The sequence below is a fragment of the Bison bison genome, unplaced genomic scaffold, assembly GCF_000754665.1.
Source record: "Bison bison bison isolate TAMUID 2011002044 unplaced genomic scaffold, Bison_UMD1.0 scf7180017864182, whole genome shotgun sequence".
Taxonomy (NCBI): domain Eukaryota; kingdom Metazoa; phylum Chordata; class Mammalia; order Artiodactyla; family Bovidae; genus Bison; species Bison bison.
The window spans coordinates 800255-822066 of record NW_011494754.1 but is presented as its reverse complement, the minus strand read 5'-3'; the positions used below and the strand labels follow the sequence as shown (position 1 = coordinate 822066).

General features: G+C 42.2%; 2 protein-coding genes across 6 annotated transcripts in view; one reads left to right on the top strand and one right to left on the bottom strand.

Annotated features, from left to right (window-relative positions):
- LRRC16A (leucine rich repeat containing 16A) overlaps positions 1-21812 on the top strand; it is a 307036-nt gene that overhangs the window by 58586 nt on the left and 226638 nt on the right. The window lies entirely within an intron of this gene.
- Positions 1-21812, bottom strand: part of LOC104991105 (cytidine monophosphate-N-acetylneuraminic acid hydroxylase) — a 295241-nt gene that overhangs the window by 239764 nt on the left and 33665 nt on the right. The window lies entirely within an intron of this gene.

Sequence of the window (21812 nt, the reverse complement as noted above, 5' to 3'; positions counted from 1 at the left end):
GGGGGGGGCGACATCCTATTTCCATCTCCAAATACCTTCTCAAGGGCATTGCTCCATAAAATTTCCCCTCTTCCTCCTGTGTCATCAGTTTTCTTCTCTCTACTGGGTTCCCACAGGCATACAAGTTATTATTTTTCCCATTAAATAAAAACATCCTCTTGACTCCAATTTCCCCTCCGGCTACTCACCAATTTCTTTCTTTCCTCTTTCAACATTTGGAGTGAGTCATCTGTATTCATCACATCTAATACCGATGCCCCCACCCCCACCCCCCATTCTGTCTGGAGCCCATACTGGGGTTTTTACCTCTTACTCAGACTCCACTGACTCTGCTCTGTCAGCTCATCAGTGACATTTCATTGCTGCAGCAGTGGTCCCAGGCTCCTCTTGTTTCACCTCCAGCAGCATTTGACGTGCTTGATTTTTCTTCCCCTTGAATACATTCTCCACTTGACTGCCTGGACACACCCCTCCTGGTTTTCCTTGTTCCTCTCTGGCTGCTCTTTCTCAGCCTCCCTTGCTGGTTGTTCATCTCCCCAAACTCTAAATGGAGTGCCTCTGGGCACTTGTATCTCTTCTCTATTTAGCTTATGCTTTCAAGCTTGTCTATACAATGAAAGTTGTTATGTTTTCATTGGTAGCCCATATCTCGCCTGTGGACCCTGGGGCCCCTTTATCTGACCACCCTGAGTAGTGGTCAGCACTACTCAGATGTGTCCAATAGGCGTTTCAAGCACAACCTGTGCCCACAACCCCTTAAGGGTGCTGATGTGTCTGTTTCACAGTGTGATCATTTCTAGGGGAGCCCCTTCTGGGAAATTGGATCTGGGGGATTGCACAAGGATGTGTGGACAAAATTAGGGCTTCAAGAGGCAAAGGGAAGGAGAAAAGGCAGGTTGGGGGGAAATGTGGCTTGATAATTGCTTGTATCTTGTCAAAGTTAATATTGCTAAGAAGCGTTAATGTTTTTGGAGGGAGGGTCAGAGAAGGGTGCAGGATGTGGAGATGGGTTTTGAAAAAGGTAAATCAGTGATGAAACCTCAGGCTGATAATGCCTTTTCTGAATGGACCTTGAGGCTATATCCTGTCAGTTTATTTTTTGATGATAAATTCAGGAATACTGGAGTAAGAATCAACTACTTGAAGTGTACAGCTGTTTTGCTAACATCTTCTAGTCTACCTGACTCGATGGACGTGGGTCTGAGTGAACTCTGGGAGTTGGTGATGGATAGGGAGGCCTGGCATGCTGCGATTCATGGGGTCGCAAAGAGTCGGACATGACTGAGCGACTGATCTGATCTGATCTGATCTAGTCTACCGGTGCCGTGGTATGCTAAGTCGCGTCCAACTCTGTTGGAAGTCCAGGTGAGCCAGTGGACTGTAGCCCGCCAGGCTCCTCTGTCCATTGGATTCCGAGGCAAGAATACTGGAGTGGGTTGCCATTTCCTACTCCAGGGGGTCTTCCAGACCCAGGGATCTAGTCCATCGGGGCGCATTATAAATACATTCAAATGCCATTTCTCCATGGAGTTTGGTGGGTTAAATTTTTCTGGATAACTTGATTATCTGGGTCACTGAGAGTTAGCTAGTTTTCGGTTGTACTGGTTGCTGGTTGTTTAGTGATTTACCTGTTCAGCTCTGTTTTTAGCTGTTTAATGAACTTTGGAAAAAAGTTCTTTTGTTTTTGAAATGTTTTAATGAAAATGGTGTGGCTGTTACTTAATCATTTTGGGAAACATATTCAGCTAGATGTTCAGTTAGAGAAATGGGTTCATTTAAAACCTCCTTCATGAAAAAAATCAACTGCTTGAATTTAAAACAACAATAAAAACAGCCTTGCTGTCCAAAAAGGAAATCCTAGTTCTCTGCTATCTCCAGTCTGCTCCCCACCCCCACCAGCCTGCCCCACCAGACTTTCCATCTCAGTGAACAACATTCCATTTTTCCCTTAGGACAGAACTTTTGGAGTCATTCTTGAATTATCTTTCTCTCACACCCTCTCACAAATCCAATAGACTATACCTTCAAAATATATTCAGAATCCATTTCTAATCTCCTGACTGCTGGCATGCTGGGCCAGGCTGCCATAATTTTTCACGTGGATTAATGGAGTGTCCTAACCTGCCTCTCTGCTTCCTGCCTGATCCCCTTCAATCAGTTCTTAAACTTGCTCAGATTGTGTCATTCCTCTTTCTATCTCATTCAGAGGGAAAGCCAGTCATTCCTGTGACTTCTAAGCTACTATGTGATCCAGGCCGCTCTTACTCTCTGACTTCATCTCTTACTTTCCTCTATTTACTTTTTTCACTTCCTTCATCCTGGCTGTTTCTTGAATCAGTCTGGGCCTGCTTTCCACCTCAGAGCTTTTGCATTTGATGGAATTCCTTTCCTTTCTGGTCCTGTGTCCATGTGGCAAGGCTCCTGCACATCCCTCAGGTCTTTCCTCAAGTGTCACTTATCCAAGAGGCCTGTCCTGCTTTCCTGGCCACCCCTCTTAGCTTTCAACACCCCTGAAACACTGTGTCTCCTTTCTCCACTTCATTGTTTCTTAGTGTTTAGCATCATCTAGCAGAATCTGTATTTACCTCATTCCTTGTCTTTTCTCCCTTCTGCTAGAACAGAAGCTGCACAGGACAGAGGTCTTTGTTCTGCTCACTGCTTATTCCCAAGACTAAGCCTGTAGGTTGCTTTGTGGTAGAACCTCATAATATGTGTTAAACAAGAAGGAATCTTTCTTGCTCTGGGCATTCTTGTGGCTTAAAGTTAAATTGTAAATCTGTTTGCCACAAAGCACTAATAAAATTAATGATTTTATTTGTCTTCTATTAAGTATATTTACTATATGTGTCACATTGATTTAAGACCATAATGATAGGAATGGCAGACAGAATGCAAATTAGAGAAGAGTTTCTACAGCTTTTCATGCTGGTTCATTTCAATGCGTCCCATTCATGGAACAGCTGTATCTATACATTGAAAATGCGTCAGCTTGTTTACATCTAGGTATCCTGCCTTATTACAGAAGCAAAAAAAGGCTCAGAGGGGCTGGTTGGAAATGTGATGACGTAAGGATGTTGTAACCTAATATGTTGTTTCAAATGCTGGGTGATGGGAAAGTCTTTGCTTTATTTATGTTAATAATCTCATTTGCAAGAGACTCCAGTCACTACCTGTTGTACAGTTTGCATTATTCCATGCCAGAACTTTTACATTTATTACTTCAGTTCTGCCTCTCTCGTTTGGGTAATAATGTCTCCAGTCCTCCAGTTGTAAGTTAATTTGTATTCTAAGACCAAAAAGCTATTGAGTATTTGGCAACTTTCTCAGTTCAAGTCAAACTAATGATAATTACCTAAATTCAGCCATTTGTTACCTTAGTAAAAGTCACTGATTCTCTGCCCCACTGGTTACTGCACGTACACAAAACAAAGGACAGAACCTGTTCTGTACATTTTGGCTTCTCTCAGTCTGTCAGAGTGAAGATTCAAGGCAATTCTTGTTTCTGCTGACTTACAAGTTTAAAACATTCCATTTTAGAAATTAATGTAATATAAAATTAATACTTAGGGTGGGGTAAAATATGAGTTTTTAAAAATTTACTTGGAAATTAGGTTTATGAAAGAGTAACCAAAGTAGTGTAGAGAGTTCCCGTGTACCTTTACCCCGCTTTCCCTAAAGTTAACAGCTTACTTGGCTTAGAGAGTAAAGAATCTGCCTGAATGCAGGAGACTGGGGTTCGATCTGGGTTGGAAAGACCCCCTGGAGAAGGGAACGAAGGGAACGGCTCCTAACTCTAGTATTCTTGCCTGGAGAATTCCCTGGACAGAGGAGCCTGGCGGGCTACAGTCCATGTGGGCCACCAAGAGTCATGACTTAGCAGCTAACACTTTTGACTGTAAACTCATCAAAACCAAGAAATTAAATGATGGTGTAATACTATTAACTACTGACTACATTTGGATTGTGACCAGTTTTTCCACTAATGCCCTTTAATTCCAGGATTGAATCCAGGATACTCTGTTTCATGTAGTCATTTTTCTTCTCGTCTCCTGTAATCAATAGCATCTCTTTCAAAGTGTACGTGGATGGAAAAAGTCAAGTTAAAGCTGTAGGGAAGTTGTGAGAATTCCAGGTTTAAGGGACTAGGTAAAACTTTGGAGATATTCTGATCCAGGGGCTATAAAGAGGTGGTCCTGTGAGCTGAATTGGGCTCATACAATACTGGAATATGATATGACTTAGTTGCCAACATTTAATGATTAGGAAGGCTTTCCTTGTAGCTCAGTTGGTAAAAAATCCGCCTACAATGCAGGAGGGCCGGGTTTGGTTCCTGGGTTGGGAAGATCCGCTGGAGAAGGGAATGGCTGCCCACTCCAGTATTCTTGCCTGGAGAATTCTATGGATAGGTTTTCCAGAAAAATCTGTGTTTTCTTTTTGTTAGAGATCAGTGGCCCCTGCCACCCCAGGTCTATTCACTGACTAGGATGATGGCGTGGTCCTGAGAGGTGGCCGTCCCTTCTCTATGAGCAAGTAATTCCAGTCACTTCAGATTGTGCCCTTCCTGATACTGCTCTGGGCTAAACCTGCCCTTTACATGCCCCAGAAGACCAGTGTTGCACTTAATCCACCCTGTCTTGCCTTCTTAGACCAAAGAGGAGCCAGACTCCTTTTGGTCTGAGAGCTTGCAAGGCATGGTTTTGGCTCCTCCAGAGGAGGACAAAGATGATGGCAGAAAGACGGTGCATTATAAATACCCAGTGAGGTCTAGTCCCACTCTTAGTCTACGTGGATCTTTACTTGTCTCCCACAAATACCACAGTTTGCAAACAAGTCCCCTGAGACGGCATCTGATTTGCTCCCACTTCCTGTTTAGCTGTATGTGGTTACCTATTATGAGTCGCTACCAGGTAAAAGATGATGAACCTGAAAATCCAGCTTTGTGGCTTCTCTTGAGAAGCCAGGTGACCAGGCAACGCTGGGGTTGCATTTCTCACCTGGCCTGGACTCAGGGCTGTGCCCTCAGCCAGGAACAGGCTCTTCTGGCCCCCACATGTCCACTGAGGGACCCCATGGCATTTGTAGTGTTGGTCTTAGGTTATTTATTGTGTCGGAAGCCAGAGAAGCCCCATTAGTTTCCTTTCGTGTTGCCTGACATTAGTTATTTTCTTGACAAGGATGACTTCAGTAACTCCTCCAAGTTGTTGAGCACAAGGGAATTTGGCACAGGGGCTTGTGATGGGTTCAGAGCCTAGCTGACACTCCAATTCTGATTCTGTCTCTTGTGCCCCGACCCCTCTTCCTGGATGTGCTCTCAGCTCCTAAGGTTTAATGATGCCTATCAGTGTAGAGTGTTCTGTTCAGGAGCATTTTTGTTAAAGTAGCTGGAAGTACTATATTTAAAGAACTCAGTTGGGACTTCCCTGGTGGTCCAGTGATTAAGAATCCACCTTGCAATGCAAGGGAGACAGGTTTGACCCCTGGCTCAGGGAACTTAAACCCTACATGCCGCGGAGCAACTAAGCCCTGGCGCCACAACTGGTCTATGTGCCACAACCAGTCCATGCGCTGCAATGAAAGATCCTGCATGCCACAAATAAGACATAACGAAGCCAAATAATTGAATAAATGGCAATTGCCTAAAGTGATAATTGAAAAAGGAAAACTAAGTGGAAACTACGGTTGTGAAATTTCAAGCAGTATCTGGTTGGTATCCCTGTAATCTCACGAGGAGCATATGCATGCGTGTATGCTCAGTCACTTCTGTTGAGTCCGACTCTTTGTGACCTCATGGACTGTAGCCTACCAGGTTCTTCTGTCCATGGGATTCTCCAGGCAAGAATACTGGAGGGGGTTGCCAAGCCCTCCCCCAGGGGATCTTCCCGACCTGGGGACTGCTCAAATCTCCCTTCCTCTCCTGAATTGCAGGCAGATTCTTTGCCCATTGAGCCACCTGGGAAGCCCCCCTAGAAGCATAGACTTTATTTTTCATTTTTTGTTAATTTTCATTAGGAATTGCATAAAATTTTTATTTTATTGAAATATAGTTGATTTACAGCATTGTGTTAGTTTCTGCTGTCCAGTGATTCAGTGATATATATATATACACATATATATACATTCTTTTTCATATTCTTTTATATTATAGTTTGTCACAGGATGTTGAATATAGGTCCCTGTGCTATACAGAGGGCCTTGTTTTTTATCCAGCCTGTATATAATAGTTGGCATCTGCTGATCCTAAACTCCCAGTTCTTTCCCCTCCATCCCACCTCCCTCCTAGCACATACATATAGAAACAAGGAGAGCATTCTCTTTTCTGATCATTATAGAAACATGGGGCCAATTATTAAAGGAGTTTTTTACCTGTGTGTAACTCTAAGGGTGTATATCTGTGTGGCTCAGTATGATAGCTGTGTTTATATGGGGTTCCTGATGGGCTGCAGTTCATGGGATCACAGAGTCAGGCATGGCTTAGCGACTAAACAATGGAGCACTTGAAATGTGCTAGTCTGAGTTGAATTGCGCTTTGAGTATAAGATACACACTGAATTTTGGATATACTCTGAAAGACAGAACATAAAATGTCTCAAATAACTTTTTATATTGTCTACATGTTTAAATGATACTGTTTTGGATAGGTTAAGTAAAATAAGTTGTTAATTTCATCTTTTTTTTTTTTTTTTTAACTTAAAAAAAGTAGCCGAAAGAAAATGTAAGCTTAAGGACACAACTCCCATTATGTTTGTGTTAGATGTAGTGACTCTAGATTTTGCTGTATTGGATGGCGAAGAAGGCTGAGCAGCCTAGTTTCTAGGTCTTGATAAAGTCAAGTTCAAAGAATAAGTGTGGACAGAATGGAATAGTAAATTGTTTTCATAACTCTTGGCTTTAATAAAATGTGTACTTCACTGCTCACTTCAGTGTATTTGCTGCATTTAGTTGGATACCAAGTTGCGCTCTTGCTTGGTTAGTTGTACTGGTGTTGTGATATTGTTGGAAGTCAGAAAGATGCTTTTTGGAATTCCAAGCTCCTCTGCTATGTCCTTGAATCAAGTATTTAACCTCCTGAGCCTCAAAGCCCTGCCCTGTAAAATAGGGACAATGGTGATCCACCCTAGTGTGTGGAAATTAGGGAAAGTAACACATGCAAAATAGTATTTTTCACATGTATAATATTGAGGATATAATATTAGTATAGTAAATGATATTTATCTTTGTTTTAATTCATTATTCTTGTTTGTATGAAAAATGTCTCATTTTATCACTTCTGTGTGCTAGGAGTAAGTGTTAGTTGCTCAGTCATGTCTGACTCTTTGCGACCCCATGGACTATAGTGCACTAAGCTCCTCTGTCCATGGAATTCTCCAGGCAAGAATACTGGAGTGGGTTGCCATTGGCTTCTCTAGGGGATCTTCCTGACCCAGGGATCAAACTCAGGTCTCCCACACTGTAGACAGATTCTTTACTGTCTGAGCCAAGGCTGCCCACAAATCAGAAAAAGGCACCTTTGTTGATTCACCAGAAAACATTTCTACTTGGGTTTTCTTCTATTCACTCCTCTGTGACAAAGGTTTTTTATTGTAAGTTGATCAGTCTTTTCAGTTGTTGATGTTCAATATTTATGAAAATCCAGCAGTGGACTATATGACAGATACTGTTTTAGAAAGTATTGGACACCTTAAACTTTTACAGAAGCTGGAGACATGTGGGTACAATAGAAAGGAATGTATATATTATTACATAAAAGATCCCACATAATTGGATAAGTGAGAATGGACAGAGTGATATAACCAAAACCATACCTTGGAGACACGCATAGCTGTTCTTCATCTGGTCCTCTCCCTTTGTGGTTGTCAGGTACACACAGGACTACTTTGTGGTTTTGTTTTTGTTTTAGGTAAGGCTAAGTTTTCCAATGCTTCAAATTCTAATTATATGCCTTATGGAGCTTATTTGACTTAGTGGAAAATGAATGTTAATAACCCTGGGAGCATCTGTAGGCATTAACTGCTAGAGAAACTCTGAATGGAAGAACAGAGTACTAGGAAGAATGAGTAGCTTTTCAATTCTTTTCTCCCTGGTTGGGTGGAGAAGAAAATGGCAACCCACTCCAGTACTCTTGCCTGGAGAGTCCCCTGGAGGGAGGAGCCTGGTGGGCTGCAGTCCATGGGGTCGCAAAGAGTCGGACACGACTGAGCGACTTTCACTTCACTTCTCCCTTGTTCATTAAGGAATCAGGACCCAGGAGCTAGAAGTTTGGGACTCAGAAGGCCAGTTGGTGGCCTGCTTGCAGATAAAAATGCATAGACTTTTTTTTTTTTTTTTAAAGCTTATCCAGTTTTCCTCAAAATCAATGAAAGTGCATTCCCAGGTGGCACTAGTGGTAAAGAAAGAAAGAAAGTGAAAGTGAAGTCGTGTCCAACTCTTTGCGACCCCATGGGGTGTAGCCTATCAGGCTCCTCCGTCCATGGGATTTTCCAGGCAATAGTACTGGAGTGGGTTGCCATTTCCTTCTCCAGGGGATCTTCCCGACCCAGGGATTGAACCTGCGTTTCCTGAATTGTAGACAGATGCTTTACTGTCTGAGCCACCAGGGAAGTCTGCCTGCTAATCCAGGAGACAGAGGCTCTATCCCTGGGTCAGGAAGATCCCCTGGAGGAGGGCACGGCAACCCTCTCCAGTATTCTTGCCTAGAGAATCCCCATAGATAGAGAAGCCTGGTGGGCTATAGTCCATAGGGTTGGAAAGAGTCTATTAAGCACGCATGCCTTTTCCCTGAAATCGGTGAAAGATACTGCATTAATCAATCATACTTTGGCTCACATCCACGTCTCTTGTGCTATAAAGGCTTGAATCTCTCACTTCTTTCCACAGATTGGCTTTGCTTGGCAGTAACTTTTAAAAAGATACAGCAAAGTCCTTCTTGCCAGAGTAACTCTCTTATTAGCTGTGCAGTGGCTTGTTTCATGCAGATTACTCAGCTAGTACATTCAGAAATGCTTCATAACCAACAACTCGTTTATAACGTGTAAGTGTTGTTATTAACTGGACTATGACTGCTGGCCAGGAAATTTACTTGAAATCACCCACAGATTCCAGCCACCCACCACCTCTTGGTAGGTATGGAGGGTGCTTTCCAAGTGGTCCTCTTGTTATCCCACCTGGATCTCAGGCAGTATCTCACGGCCACCAGGAGCCTGGCTTTATCCACCAACTCTAGGTTCTGGTTGCCCTGCTCAGGATATCAGAGTTACTCTGTAACAGGAATCCTCTGATTCCTGATAGGCAGCCTCTCTTTCCTCAATTCTTAGTATATTAATATATCATCTTATAGCTATACAGTAGCAATGGAAATGAGCAGTTGATTGCCAGAGTCTAGGGACAGGGCTGTCGGTAAGAGGATGTCACCTCTGGGACCCCTAAGCTGCTTGGCTTTCCACCGAGGACTTCAGAATCAGTGCACATGTCCTAGATGCTTCTGACGTCATGACCCCATGAATGAGCCCGGGAAGGGACTTTTGGTGGCTTGAGCACCCTCCCCCCCACCTTTTGTCTGCTCGCTCTGGGACAAGATGCCAGGCATCTGCCTTCAATACCTTTGTTTTCTGTCCAGTCTGCTAGTAAAGAAGTGCTTCAAAACCTTTCAGATTAATAGTTCCTGCTATCATCTTGGTTTTCCTCCTTGGCTTTCTGGGTAGTGCTGGATGCTGCTTCTGCTGAATCTTTTTTTTTTTTAATTTAAACAATTATGATAAAAGCCACATAAAAATTATTATTCTCTCTGGAGATGCACAGTTCAGTGGTATTAAGCATAGGCACATGGTTGTGTAGCACGTCTCCAGAGCTTTTTCATCTTGTCCACTGAGTATCCTTCACTGTGAGGTAGGATGAGATGTGTCTTTGCTGGTTCATTTACTGTTTGCCCTGCTGCTTGTCCCCCATCTACAAAATAGAGAATACTGTTTGAACATCTCTTTATCATAGAAATTGTGTCAATTTCCCCCTACTCTTGCTTACTCTTGGCGTATCAAGTGGAATATATTAATAATGTGCTTGAAGTAATCTAATATTTACCAGAATTTCTTTGTATTTCTAAGTGAGCATATGTTTGATGTTTTATTTCACGGGATAGCAATTAACACTTTTTATATCATTCAACAAATAAATGACTATGCAGTGATTAAAAAATGCTCCTATTAAGGCTTATATTAGATTGGCCAACGGTTCGTTTGGCATTTTCCACCATCTTTGTAAAACAAGAATAAACTTTTTGGCCAACCCAGGTTTTTGGGAGAGGCTCCTCTGGCCGGACTTCCTTCCCAGTGAGACTGCTGGGCCAGCCATTCAGTGAATTTGCTCAAGTTGTTGTACTGTCCTTACTTGCTAGCTGGGAATCTAGGTAGAGATGGGATTTGGAAAGCCAGAAGTGAAGTGAAGTGAAAGTTGCTCATTCGTGCCTGACTTTTTGCCTATGGACTGTCCATGGAATTCTCCAGGCCAGAATGCTGAAGTGGGTAGCCTTTCCTTCAAAAGCCAGAGATTTGGTTTAAAGATGGGGAATACGGAGGGCAGGAAGTGTTCTCAGTTGATAGGATATGCTGCTGCTAAGTCGCTTCAGTCGTGTCCAACTCTGTGTGACCCCATAGACGGCAGCCCACCAAGCTCTGCTGTCCCTGGGATTCTCCAGGCAAGAACACTGGAGTGGGTTGCCATTTCCTGCTCCATTGCCTGAAAGTGAAAAGTCAAAGTCTCTCAGTCGCGTCCGACTTGTAGTGACCCCATGGACTGCAGCCTACCAGGCTCCTCCATCCATGGTATTTTCTAGGCAAGAGTACTGGAGTGGCTTGCCATTGCCTTCTCCTGATAGGATATAAACCTCACCAAATACCTCGGCTAAAAAAAAAATATTCTCCGAGTTGAGCACAAGGTCCCAGCATGGAAAGATGTACAGGGTTATTTTTCCTGGCACTTTCCATCTCCAGCATCCCAGATGGTAGCTCCCCTAGTTCGTAACGTCCCCTGGCAGCCTTGCCCTTGTCTTGCTGGGCCTGAATCACAGATGTTGGGTGATATTGAGTTTTGAGTTAATTGGCCTTATTGCTATTATACTTTTGTGTGGTGTTTTGAATTCATGAATTAGTCATTAAGTTGTGTTTAGCAGAAGGACATCCTGGGAATCTGTGATTTGTCCAGCTGACCTTCTTTTAGAAGGATGCTGTATATGCAGACTATAGCAAATGATGGTGGGAAAAACAGAATTCTCTTAGGGGACCCTTTAACTGCAGCCTTTTTTCCCAACTCTTGGCTTTGCAGGAGAATTTATGCCTTACTGGAGAGTTTTAGTGGGATTATCTATCAGGGTGGGATGGAGGCTGTGTTCTGTGGCTTAGAAGCTTTTGTATTATTTTTGTGTAATACAGCCACCTGAAGGGGTTGAGGGAAGTCAATTATTAGATAAATTTTCCCCAGGATGAGTCACCTCTGAAATAAATGAAATTGGATAATTGGGATTTCCTGCTTGGGGCGGTCGTTGTCAGGTTCTGTTTCTTTTTTTCACAGTTGAGGAAGCACTTGAAATTTCAAGGTCACAGATGTGTGTCACAAAACAAGAATCTGAAAGCACATAGATATTTATGGTTTATTATTCTAATTACTTAATCTTTAATAATCTTTGAGAAGCTGTGATTTATGGTCTGTCCTGGGTAGGGGTAAGTTTCCCAGCTCAGGGTAAACACCCGGTAATTATGTGGTTAATGAAATAAGTTCTAACTACTTTCTAAAGCTGAAGTCCCTTTTTAACAAGTAGCAGGTAAGTGAAATGAAGGCACAAGAATTTCAACTTTTACTCCCTAGGGATGGACTGATGTGGTTTGGTGGGCTCATTGTCTTTTGGTACATTATGAATGCTTCAGATTTCTAGGTGTGATCATCTCAGAGTTTGAAATCACACACTGTATGATTTATGCCAGGGCAGGATGAATCTTTTTAGTTAAGTTTAGCTGGGTAAGTGTTGGAGAAGATTCTTGAGAGTCCCTTGGACTGCAAGGAGATCCAACCAGTCGATTCTAAAGGAGATCAGTCCTGGGTGTTCTTTGGAAGGAATGATGCTAAAGCTGAGACTCCAATACTTTGGCCACCTCATGCAAAGAGTTGACTCATTGGAGAAGACTCTGATTCTGGGAGGGATTGGGGGCAGGAGGAGAAGGGGATGACAGAGGATGAGATGGCTGGATGGTATCACTGACTCGATGGACATGAGTTTGAGTGAACTCCGGGAGTTGGTGATGGACAGGGAGGCCTGGCGTGCTGCAGTTCATGGGGTCGCAAAGAGTCGGACATGACTGAGCGACTGAGCCGAAGCTTTTAATTTTTCATGTTGGACCAACTTGTCTTGTTCACTGGTTTTCTCATACAAGGGTACCAACAGTGCCTGACATCACTTACACCTTTTTATTAACAAAAATTAGTGTTGGTTTAAAAGAAAACTTCTCTAATTCAGTGCATGGGCCAACCATTTCTGAACTAAATCATAAACAAGACTTTTGCTGTGTCTTGGCTATTGTCTTAAAAACATCAGCAGACAGTGTCATACTGGTTGTGAGTTTTCTTCCATGAAATAAAAGATGAATTTCACTTCTGGGTGAGGCATTATAGTTGCCTTGTACTTTCATTTCTGGTTAGATTAGACAGAAACAAAGAGGGAATATAAAGATAGGAGAGGTATTAGTTTAATGTGACATGTAGAAAAATATTTTTCTGTTTTTCATGGGTACATGCCAGAAATAGAAATAAAAGTAAGGAAGTTTATCAAATAGTATGTTACCTGTTGAATATTACATTATCTGTAAAGCATATCAAAGGCTGTATAAAGTTGGGGCATACAGAGCTAATTTATATGCCTCAGTGATAACTGGGTCATTCAGAGGCATCATTATAAGGAAGTGATGTATCTCTGTGGTGGGTATGAGTAGTCTCTAGCTGCTTATATGAGAAGCCATAAATTGTTTAAGGCTGGTCCCCTAGCAAACAGTGACAATGTGTACCATGCGTTTCTGAGAAATAATGCCAGGAAATGTATGGCGAAACAATGAAGCTTAGTATATAAGCAGTTTAAGAAATATGACACAAGGAAGGTCCAATGATCTGAACAGCAATCATGTGTTAGTCACATGCAATTCATGTATGCTGGCATTGTGCTTAGAAATCTCTTAGGATGGCAGTTTTATGATATGGTCATTGTGACCAAGAATACTGATTGCTTTACCCAGTTCAGAAAGCTCACTGTGGATGTATAATCATGCAAAGTTTGGTTTGTTCTCTGCTGGGTGTGCATTTATCTTTGAGATCATGGCTTGTCCTTTTCTGCCACAGTGGGCATTGGGCATCATGGTCACAGGCTTCTTGGGCGCCACAGAGGGAAGGCTCCCTCCCACTGGGCAGAAGCCTGTGAATGCTGTCGAGGCTAAGACTGTCCCACACTGAGCAGAAAGGGAAGCCAGAAGGACTTGGACTCACGATATTTTGCTGACATCGTTCAGACCTGCTGCTGGAAGCTTTAATGAGCTGGTGTTTCAGAACCACGTGGCAGGGCAGGCCACTTGCTCATACACAGACTTCTCGGATTGCTGGCTTCCCTTAGCTCACTGAAGCTCTTGTCCAGCCAGGAGGACCTTGTGGCAGGTTTGCCCCTGGGCCCAGGAAGACAGAAGCATCGGCCATTAGGCTGGCCCAGTGCTCAGAGATAAACATGAAGGTGCTCAACTGAGCGAGACCTTGGGGCGGACACACAGCCCCTTGGTTACCTCCAGCATTTCGGGCATGTGGGTTTGTGTTTGGAATTGGTGAGGAGGTGCTCTATTGATCCAGCAGGCTTACAGCTCCAGTGGCATACTAATTTCTTCCCCCCTGATGCCAGGATTTCCTTCCCTTGACTGTGAGTAGAGAAGGTAAAGGGGGAATCATTTTCTGTGAGTGCCCTGATGTGCACAGAGTGGGAACAGAAGCCCACCTGGAGGCTCTTGCTCATTTCTGAAGCCCTGAGCCTGGCTCTTCCCTTAGGGGTATTTGGGCCAATTGTTACCGCATTTCCCACTGCGTAAATGGAAGATTTGGGCAAGTCTGGTTGAATGGTTTAGTCTTCTACAAAAACAAAAGCACTTTTTTTTTTTCTTAAAGTGAAAAAAGTTTAACTTGTTTTTGAACCCAGCTTTATTGACCTAAATGAGCTCAGGCAGCTCTAAGGCTACAAGGGAGCACTTTGGCTGCAGTGAGGCAGGGCCTGTCACTTTGGAGGTGCATCAGTGTACAATTGAGGGCCCCCAGATAAGCCATCGGTCAGCCTCCCGAGGGGTGGGGGAGCAGAGTGTCACAGTGCAGTCCTGGGTCATTGTCCTCCCATTTACATTATTTTGAAAACTGCACAGCATTTAAAATTCTGCTGAAAGAACATTTGATTAGGGATAGAGTACATAGGCTTTCCCTCCTTCCATAGTGCTAAAAGGAATTTAGGAAAATCACTGTTTCCTGTGTTTAAGAATAGGGGAGGGTAAGAAGGAGGGAAAGAGACCACTTTTCTCCCTTTGAAATCAGGAAAGCAATATCTTACAGAGAGATGTGAGAGTATAAAAGATACCTGAGCTCCTTGTAAGAAAACTTTCATTGACCATTAGAGGTTTCAGTTATTCAGCAGGCAGATTTAGAAGTTTTCTATTGACTTTCTTCTCTCTCATTTGTTTAGTCTGTGGGGGTCCTGAGTTCTGGAAAGAGCTCATTGGGATCTCTGCTAAATTACCAGGAGAGATTTTTTTTTTTTTAACCAAAATAATTAATTTTTTTCCCATCTTATTTTCTGGGTCAAGAAGAAGAGACAGTGAGACAGTCAAGGCAAAAGTTGCTCAAATAATTGTAGCCAAGGGGAGAGGGGTGTTTGTGGGATGCTGCAAGGAGGAGAGGACTGCAGAGAAAAGCAGGGTGGAGGACCAGATGGACATCTGTCTGTTGACATCTTAGTTCATCTGAAGTGTTACGATTAGACCTGGCCTCTTCATATTGAGAAGTGGATGTGCCTGACAGCCGTATTCCTGCAGTGGGAAGATTATTCACTGCAATGGGATGTCTAAAAAATTGCTCAGTTCTACACAGCAGCCTTGAAGACCAGGAATTCTTGGGAAGCCAGGGTCTCTTGGTTAAACTGAGGTTTTATCTGAAACCCACTTGGTTTTCAGACATGTTGGGAATGTTCTTAAAATGCCCAAGTGTGCCTTGGAGTGGAATGCTCAGTGAGTTCACTTTATTATCCTTTGGTGATTGAGACATTTTTCCAATATGTGAGGAGTTCATGATAAATTCTGCCTTTCCAAACCTTTACCTAGAAATGTGTATAGTTGAGCTAATTTCCAAGTACGTATTCCTCAAGAGCTCTGTGTATTTTTTAAGGAACCATAATGTTTGTTCCACATTCATTTTTCTGACAAATTTCATTCTTTTAAAAATTACTGTGATTAATTCCTTTAATTTTCCAGTTGGTTTATGATTCTCCAAGTTGAGTATGGGTTATTTCTATAAATGGACATGTGTAATTGTAAAGCAGTGTCTCTGGCCCTGAGGGACCTGTGAATTAAATGAAGCTCATTTTTGATGATTTCTGCCTCTTCTCTTTCTCCTTCTGTCCCTCCCTAGGATTCAGGATTTTCACCTTTGTCTTGCCCTCATCCAAGCCTAATCTCTGACATTTGAAATTCATTTCAGCTGAAGTCACCTTCACGAAATGACAAGTTTAACTCATTCTCTCACACAGAAATAATCACAGTTAAAGCCTTTTCTTTATTTTTGGTAGGAAAGGCCCTATATGCTGCTAATGGAATTTCAGGTGCTAGAGTTTTGAGTACAGATTTTTTTAGTCATGACCTTATTCCTTATAATGATACCATATTGTAAACTGCTGTTTTAGTTGCCACTCAGGAGGAGACAAATTTCTAAGAAACTTTCAGAAACTTCTAGAAAGCTCTAGAAAGGAGCACTTTTGTTTTCTCAACTGAGACTTAAAAACAGGAATTGCTACTTCTATGCCTAGAGTTGTCATCCTGGAAATTGTTCCTGCATTGAATCTAATTTAGCAAACGTTTATTGATAGCCAATTGTATGCAGTTATAACTACTACCCTAGCTGTAGAAAAACCACCCGTTTGTCTTCTAAAGTACATATTGAGTAAAGAAACTGGGTAGTGAGTAGCTGACTGATAATGAATGATTTTTATAATTCTGGATCTCGGAAATATCTCTCAGGATGCCAGCAGGTATAATAAAATGGTCTTGTGAACAAGTAAATTTCCCTCCCCCAACTAGAGCTCTCACAGGGGAAAATGTGTATAGTATTTCCCAAATTTACTTCATTATGAAATTTTATAATTATTATTATCATCAGTAGTAGCAGTAGTATAGCATTAATAGTCCCTGGAGGGACAGTTTGGAAAATGCTAATCTAGTCCATGAAAATATATTTTTGTCTTTTTAGAGAGCTCTTTTATTTCACTCTTTTTTTTCTTTTTGGTTTGGCTGTGCCTCATGGCTTGTGGGATCTTAGTTCCCAACCGACCAAGAATTGAACCTAAGCCCCCTGCAGTGAAGCATGGAGTCTTAACCACTGGACTGCCAGGGAATTCAGAGAGCTCATTTATATTAGTGTGTATGTATTTATTATTCAGAAACAGAAAAACTGTTCTTTGAATAGTGATAAATGGATTCCTGTCCGTAAGTTTTTTTATGTAAAGGGTGCCTGTATTTCACTTGGGTACTGGTGAGGTTTTAGAGGGCTGGGGTCCAGAGATGATGGTGGTGATAACCTTCATGGGATGAACCCTCACACAGGGTGCTTACTTAAGGATGGTGTTGGGTATTTCTTCTGGAATCTAAAGCAAGAAGTAGGAACTTGCAGTTCCTGTTTATAGATGACAGATAACTTGCCCAATATGCCGCTTAGAGAGTTTTTATAACATGCTAGCCACTTTTTTTTTTTTAAGGTGATGAGATATTTTTATTTTTATTTTATTTTTGATTTTTTTTTTAAACCACTTATTTAAATTCCATGGATGGAGGAGCCTGGTGGACTACAGTCCATGGGGTCGCAAAGAGTTGGACACGACTGAGCGACTTCACTCACTCACTCACGCCACTTTTTTTTTTTTTAAGGTGATGAGATTTTTTTTTTAAAAACCACTTATTTGAGATAATTGTAGGTTCATATGCAGTGGTAAGAAAGGAGACCCTGTATTCCTTTCATCCATTTCCTCTAGTGATAACATGTTGCATAACAGTGTTATAGTTTCACAATGAAGAAATTAACATTGATACAATCAGCAATCTTATTTAGATTTCCAAGCGTTTACATACACCTGTGTGTGTGTGTTTCGTTCTGTGCAGTTTTATCATGTGTGACAATTCACGTGACCATCACAGTCAAGATACTGAACTTCTTTCTAAGGATGCCTCGATGTCCCCTTTATGATCACAGCCATCTTTCTCCCGGCCTCCCACCCTCAATCCCTGACATGGCTGCATGACTGGTGGACCACAGAGGGCACCCGTGTGTGCCTGACCCTTAGTCCTGGCTCCTCTCACTCCACCCTTGACTTTTCTCTAGGGATTCACATTCTGTTCTTTCACATACACAGTTCTCCTTTTCTTTCCTTAGTATCCAAAATTAGAGTTCTTAGGCTTTTTTCTTTAAAAAAAAAAAAAAATTGTAATTTTTAAGAAAGAAAATTGAATCACACTATTATTTTGCAAGTGTGGAGACCGGTTATTTTTTCCCCCTCCAGCTCTGTTTTGAGCTTGCCTCCATTTTTGAAGATTTTTTTTGCTGACCTCCCATTAGCTTGACATCAGAGCACACACAAGGAGGATGGTGGTGACTTTAGGGGATAAAGGTAGAGATTCCTGCACGCCATTCCTTGAATTCATATAAAGGCATCTTTACTTCAGCATCTCTGAGTGCTGTACTAGCTTTGGTTGCTGTGGTGCTAAGCATACTCCCAGAGCCCTAGGGATTTAACTCGCTGCAGACTAGAAGCTGTCAGTACACCTAGGGGTGCAGGGAAGCACAGCACATACATTTCTATGAATCACAATCATGTCAGAGGCTATGTACATTTAAGAGAAAACTCCAAAACTGGAAACAGTGAAGTCTTTTGAAATCTCTATGTGGGATACAGTTAAAAAAACAAACAAACAAACCAAAACACAGAATTATGGAACAGTTAGCCAAATGTAGATTTTTGCTTATTGAACCCACCAAGCATACTCCTCATTCGGGTCTTTGAACTAGCTGTTCCCTCTGTGCCTGGAAAGCTTTTTTTTCCAGAATTCCACCTGGCTTGGCTCCTTCCCTCCGCCGCCTTTAGGTCTCTGAGCAATGTTACCTCTTCCCTGTAGTGAATTACACCAACCCCACCCCATTCTCCTTACTTTTTCTCCATCCCACTTTGATCACCATCTAACATGTCCAATGTCGTATTTATGTGACTGTATTCTTTTCCCCCTGGTAGAACGTGAGCCTCCTGAAGGCAGGAATTTTTGCCTATTTTGTGCATTGCTGTATCCCTAGCATCTTATAGAATAGTGCCTGCACATATGAGATAATGGATATTCTTCAGATGCATGTTTTCAAGAGTAAAGGTTTGTTTAAGTTGTAGGACACAAAGGAATAATCGTATCTGTGTAGGTCAGCTCCTGATAAAGATGCTCATTTAAAAATGTTGAGTCAGTTTAGTACAAGTGTATACTTTGCTTGCCTACGTAGAACAAGTTTCTAGCAGTGACTTTTCTGTTGGAAAATGATTGACTTTGGGGGAGCTCTTGCAGATGTAAAGGAAATTAACCAGCCGATCGAGGTAATTGAACCTTGCAAACTACCCTGGAAGTGTTTATCCTTCTGCCGAACTGAAGCATGAGTTCAGTGTTTGCATAACCACCTGTGTAATTACTCACATTAGCATTCCAGCATGTATTGGGTGAGCTACACTCTTCAATTTTGCAATGAAAGTATTTGCACATGTTGGCTGCTACTGTGCAAAGTGGGTTTTTGTACATTCTGGAAGCCTGTGTCACTGTTTTGATCTGGGGGGTGTGGTCTAGTGGTGTAGAGCATTTGCTTTCTGGGTGAAAAGAGAATCCATGATGGAAGCAAACTTTTGGTTTCAGTTTTTCTTTGGGGGCTGTTTCTGTTAGTTCTAGGAATGGAAAAAAGTAAATATTGCTCTAAAACTGAACTGAAGTCGCTCAGTCGTGTCCAACTCTTCTCAACCTCATGGATTGTTGCCTGCCAGGCTCCTCCGTCCATGGGATTTTCCAGGCAAGAGTACTGTACTGAGTTGCCATTTCCTTCTCCAGGGAATCTTCCTGACCCAGGGATTGAACCCAGGTCTCCCACATTGTAGGCAGATGCTTTACCATCAGAACCACCAGGGAAGTAAATACTGCTCTAAGGATACTTTATATAAATATATTGTGGTTGAAAAAATACAATGTTGTTTGTACAGCAACATTGTAGGGTAGGGTAGGGTTGGAAGCTTCTGGGCCAGATGAATGTCTGGTGGTTTGGGGAGCAGTTTGGAGGGAGGCACTGGCTGGGGAGCAAAAAGGGGATGTAATGTGGCTGGAAAAGGCCTCCTTGGGGAGACGTACCGTCTCCCGCCAGTTCCCGTAGGACTGGGAGCTCTGTGGTGTGGCTGTATGGGTGCTTCCTGTTACCTCACCCTGTATGAGTTGAGAATGTTAGGAGGAAGCAGAAACACTAATTCGGAAAGTTACATGGACCCCAATGTTCACGGCAGCATTACTGACAATTGCCAAGATACGGAAGCAACCTAAGTGCCCATCGACAGATGAATGGATAAAGAATATAGAGTATGTCTACACAATGCAGTATTACTCAGCCCTAAAAACGAATGAAATAATGCCATTTGCAGCAATATAGATGGACCTAGAGATGATCATACTAAGTGAAGTACGTCAGATAAAGACAAATACTGTATGCTTTCACTTACATGCAAAATCTAAAAAAGAAATCAGTTAAAGCAGACTCATGGGTACAAACTAGTGGTTACCAGAGGGGAGAGGGCTGGCAGGAGGGGCACGATGGGGGAGGAGGTACAAACTACTCGGGATAAATAAGTTACATGTATGTAATGTCCATCTCAGAGAATATAATCAGTATTTAATAATTATATGTGGAGTATAATCTATAAAAACGTTGAATTACTGTCTTGTGCACCTGAAACTAACATGATATTGTAAGACAACGATACTTCAGTTTAAAAAATGTCAGAAGAGAAAGGTTGGAGAGGGAAGAGTTAAGGGAGAACGTTAAGGCAGCAAGAAAGTAATTCATTTTTTTTGAGACAGGCGCCCACGTGTGAACACTTGGCTCTCAAACAACTCACACTTTCCTTCATTATCCACAGACACCCCCAAACCACCTTTCACGTACTGGATTCTGACTTTTTTTTTTTTTTTTTCTGATTCTGACTTTTCTGTATCAGCCAAACATTAAAGAAAATTCTGAGTACAGCTGTGAGGGAAATTCAGGCAGTTCAGTCATTCAGTGTGCTGGAAGCACAGAGTCCTGATGTTCATGCGAGCTGACTGGAACACCTTTCCTTTGTTAGTAAAGTTATTGCTAACTTTAAATAACTAATAGGGGTCAGATGCCACTTAATTAATTTCTGAGCCTAGTCAGCTAGCTGTCCTTTCCCCAAGGGAAATAAGCTCAGCTGAGTTACTTAAATCACACTTTTCCCATTTCTTGAAGTCATTTCCATTACCCTGCCCTAGAAAAAGTAGGCGGCTGCAGAGAGGAGGTTGAGACAGAATTATAAGACCATTTGCGTTAAATGAGCTCAGTGCACCACTCTTCGAGATCCTTGAGCAGACAGCTAACATCTCCTAATAAGCACCAGCTGCATACAGATCCAGGTTTTCCAATGAAACCAAAGTGGGCTGTTTGCAGAGATGAAACAGACAAGACTTGACAATCTCACAGAACACTCGACGCAAAATGACGTGGTAGAACCAGGAACATGAGAACAGTCTGATAATCTGTGAATCTTCCCACTGAAGTGTGTGAATTCTATAGTTTTAAGTCCTCTGCCCACTCTTCAGAAATGGTCAAAATATCTAGACGTGGAATTAAGGAGACTTCTGCAATGTCTACAACCTTATTTCACATATGTATATCACTGTCTTTTGTCCCAGGCTCCCATTTCTTGACCCAAATTTTTAATCAGCCACAATATGTTACATGGGATGGTACAGCTATTGGATTATAGTAAGGAATTATAATAAAGCATTCTTTTAGGAGGGTTTTAGTTTTTTGCCATCTTAACAAGAAAAATTTCATATGGTCCTATTTGCTAGTTATTTTGGCTGAATTTTAAAAATCCTTACAAGGATTATACATTCTTTCTATTTTTGCTACAGTGGAGGAATTCAAGTAGTGTAGTTTATCTGAATTTTTAGGAGCCCCTTCTTGGGCTCCAGTGCCTAAGTCTGGTGTTCATACAGGGCCTTTGGGAAAGGCTAGATTTAAATATTGGGTGGGTATGTCTTGAACCCTGTTCTGGGGAACTCTTCTTGCAAGTCTCAGATGGAGGAACTCAGAACAACTAGTTTTACCCAAAAGCTGGGCCCCAGGCTTAGATGCCAATACAGCAGGGCTTAGTGCCTTGGGTTTTAGTTTCAGTCTCATTCCATGGATCATTCTCGCCGTTTACTTAACATTGAGTGTCATGCTGTATTTTGAATTTGCCCCCCACCCGC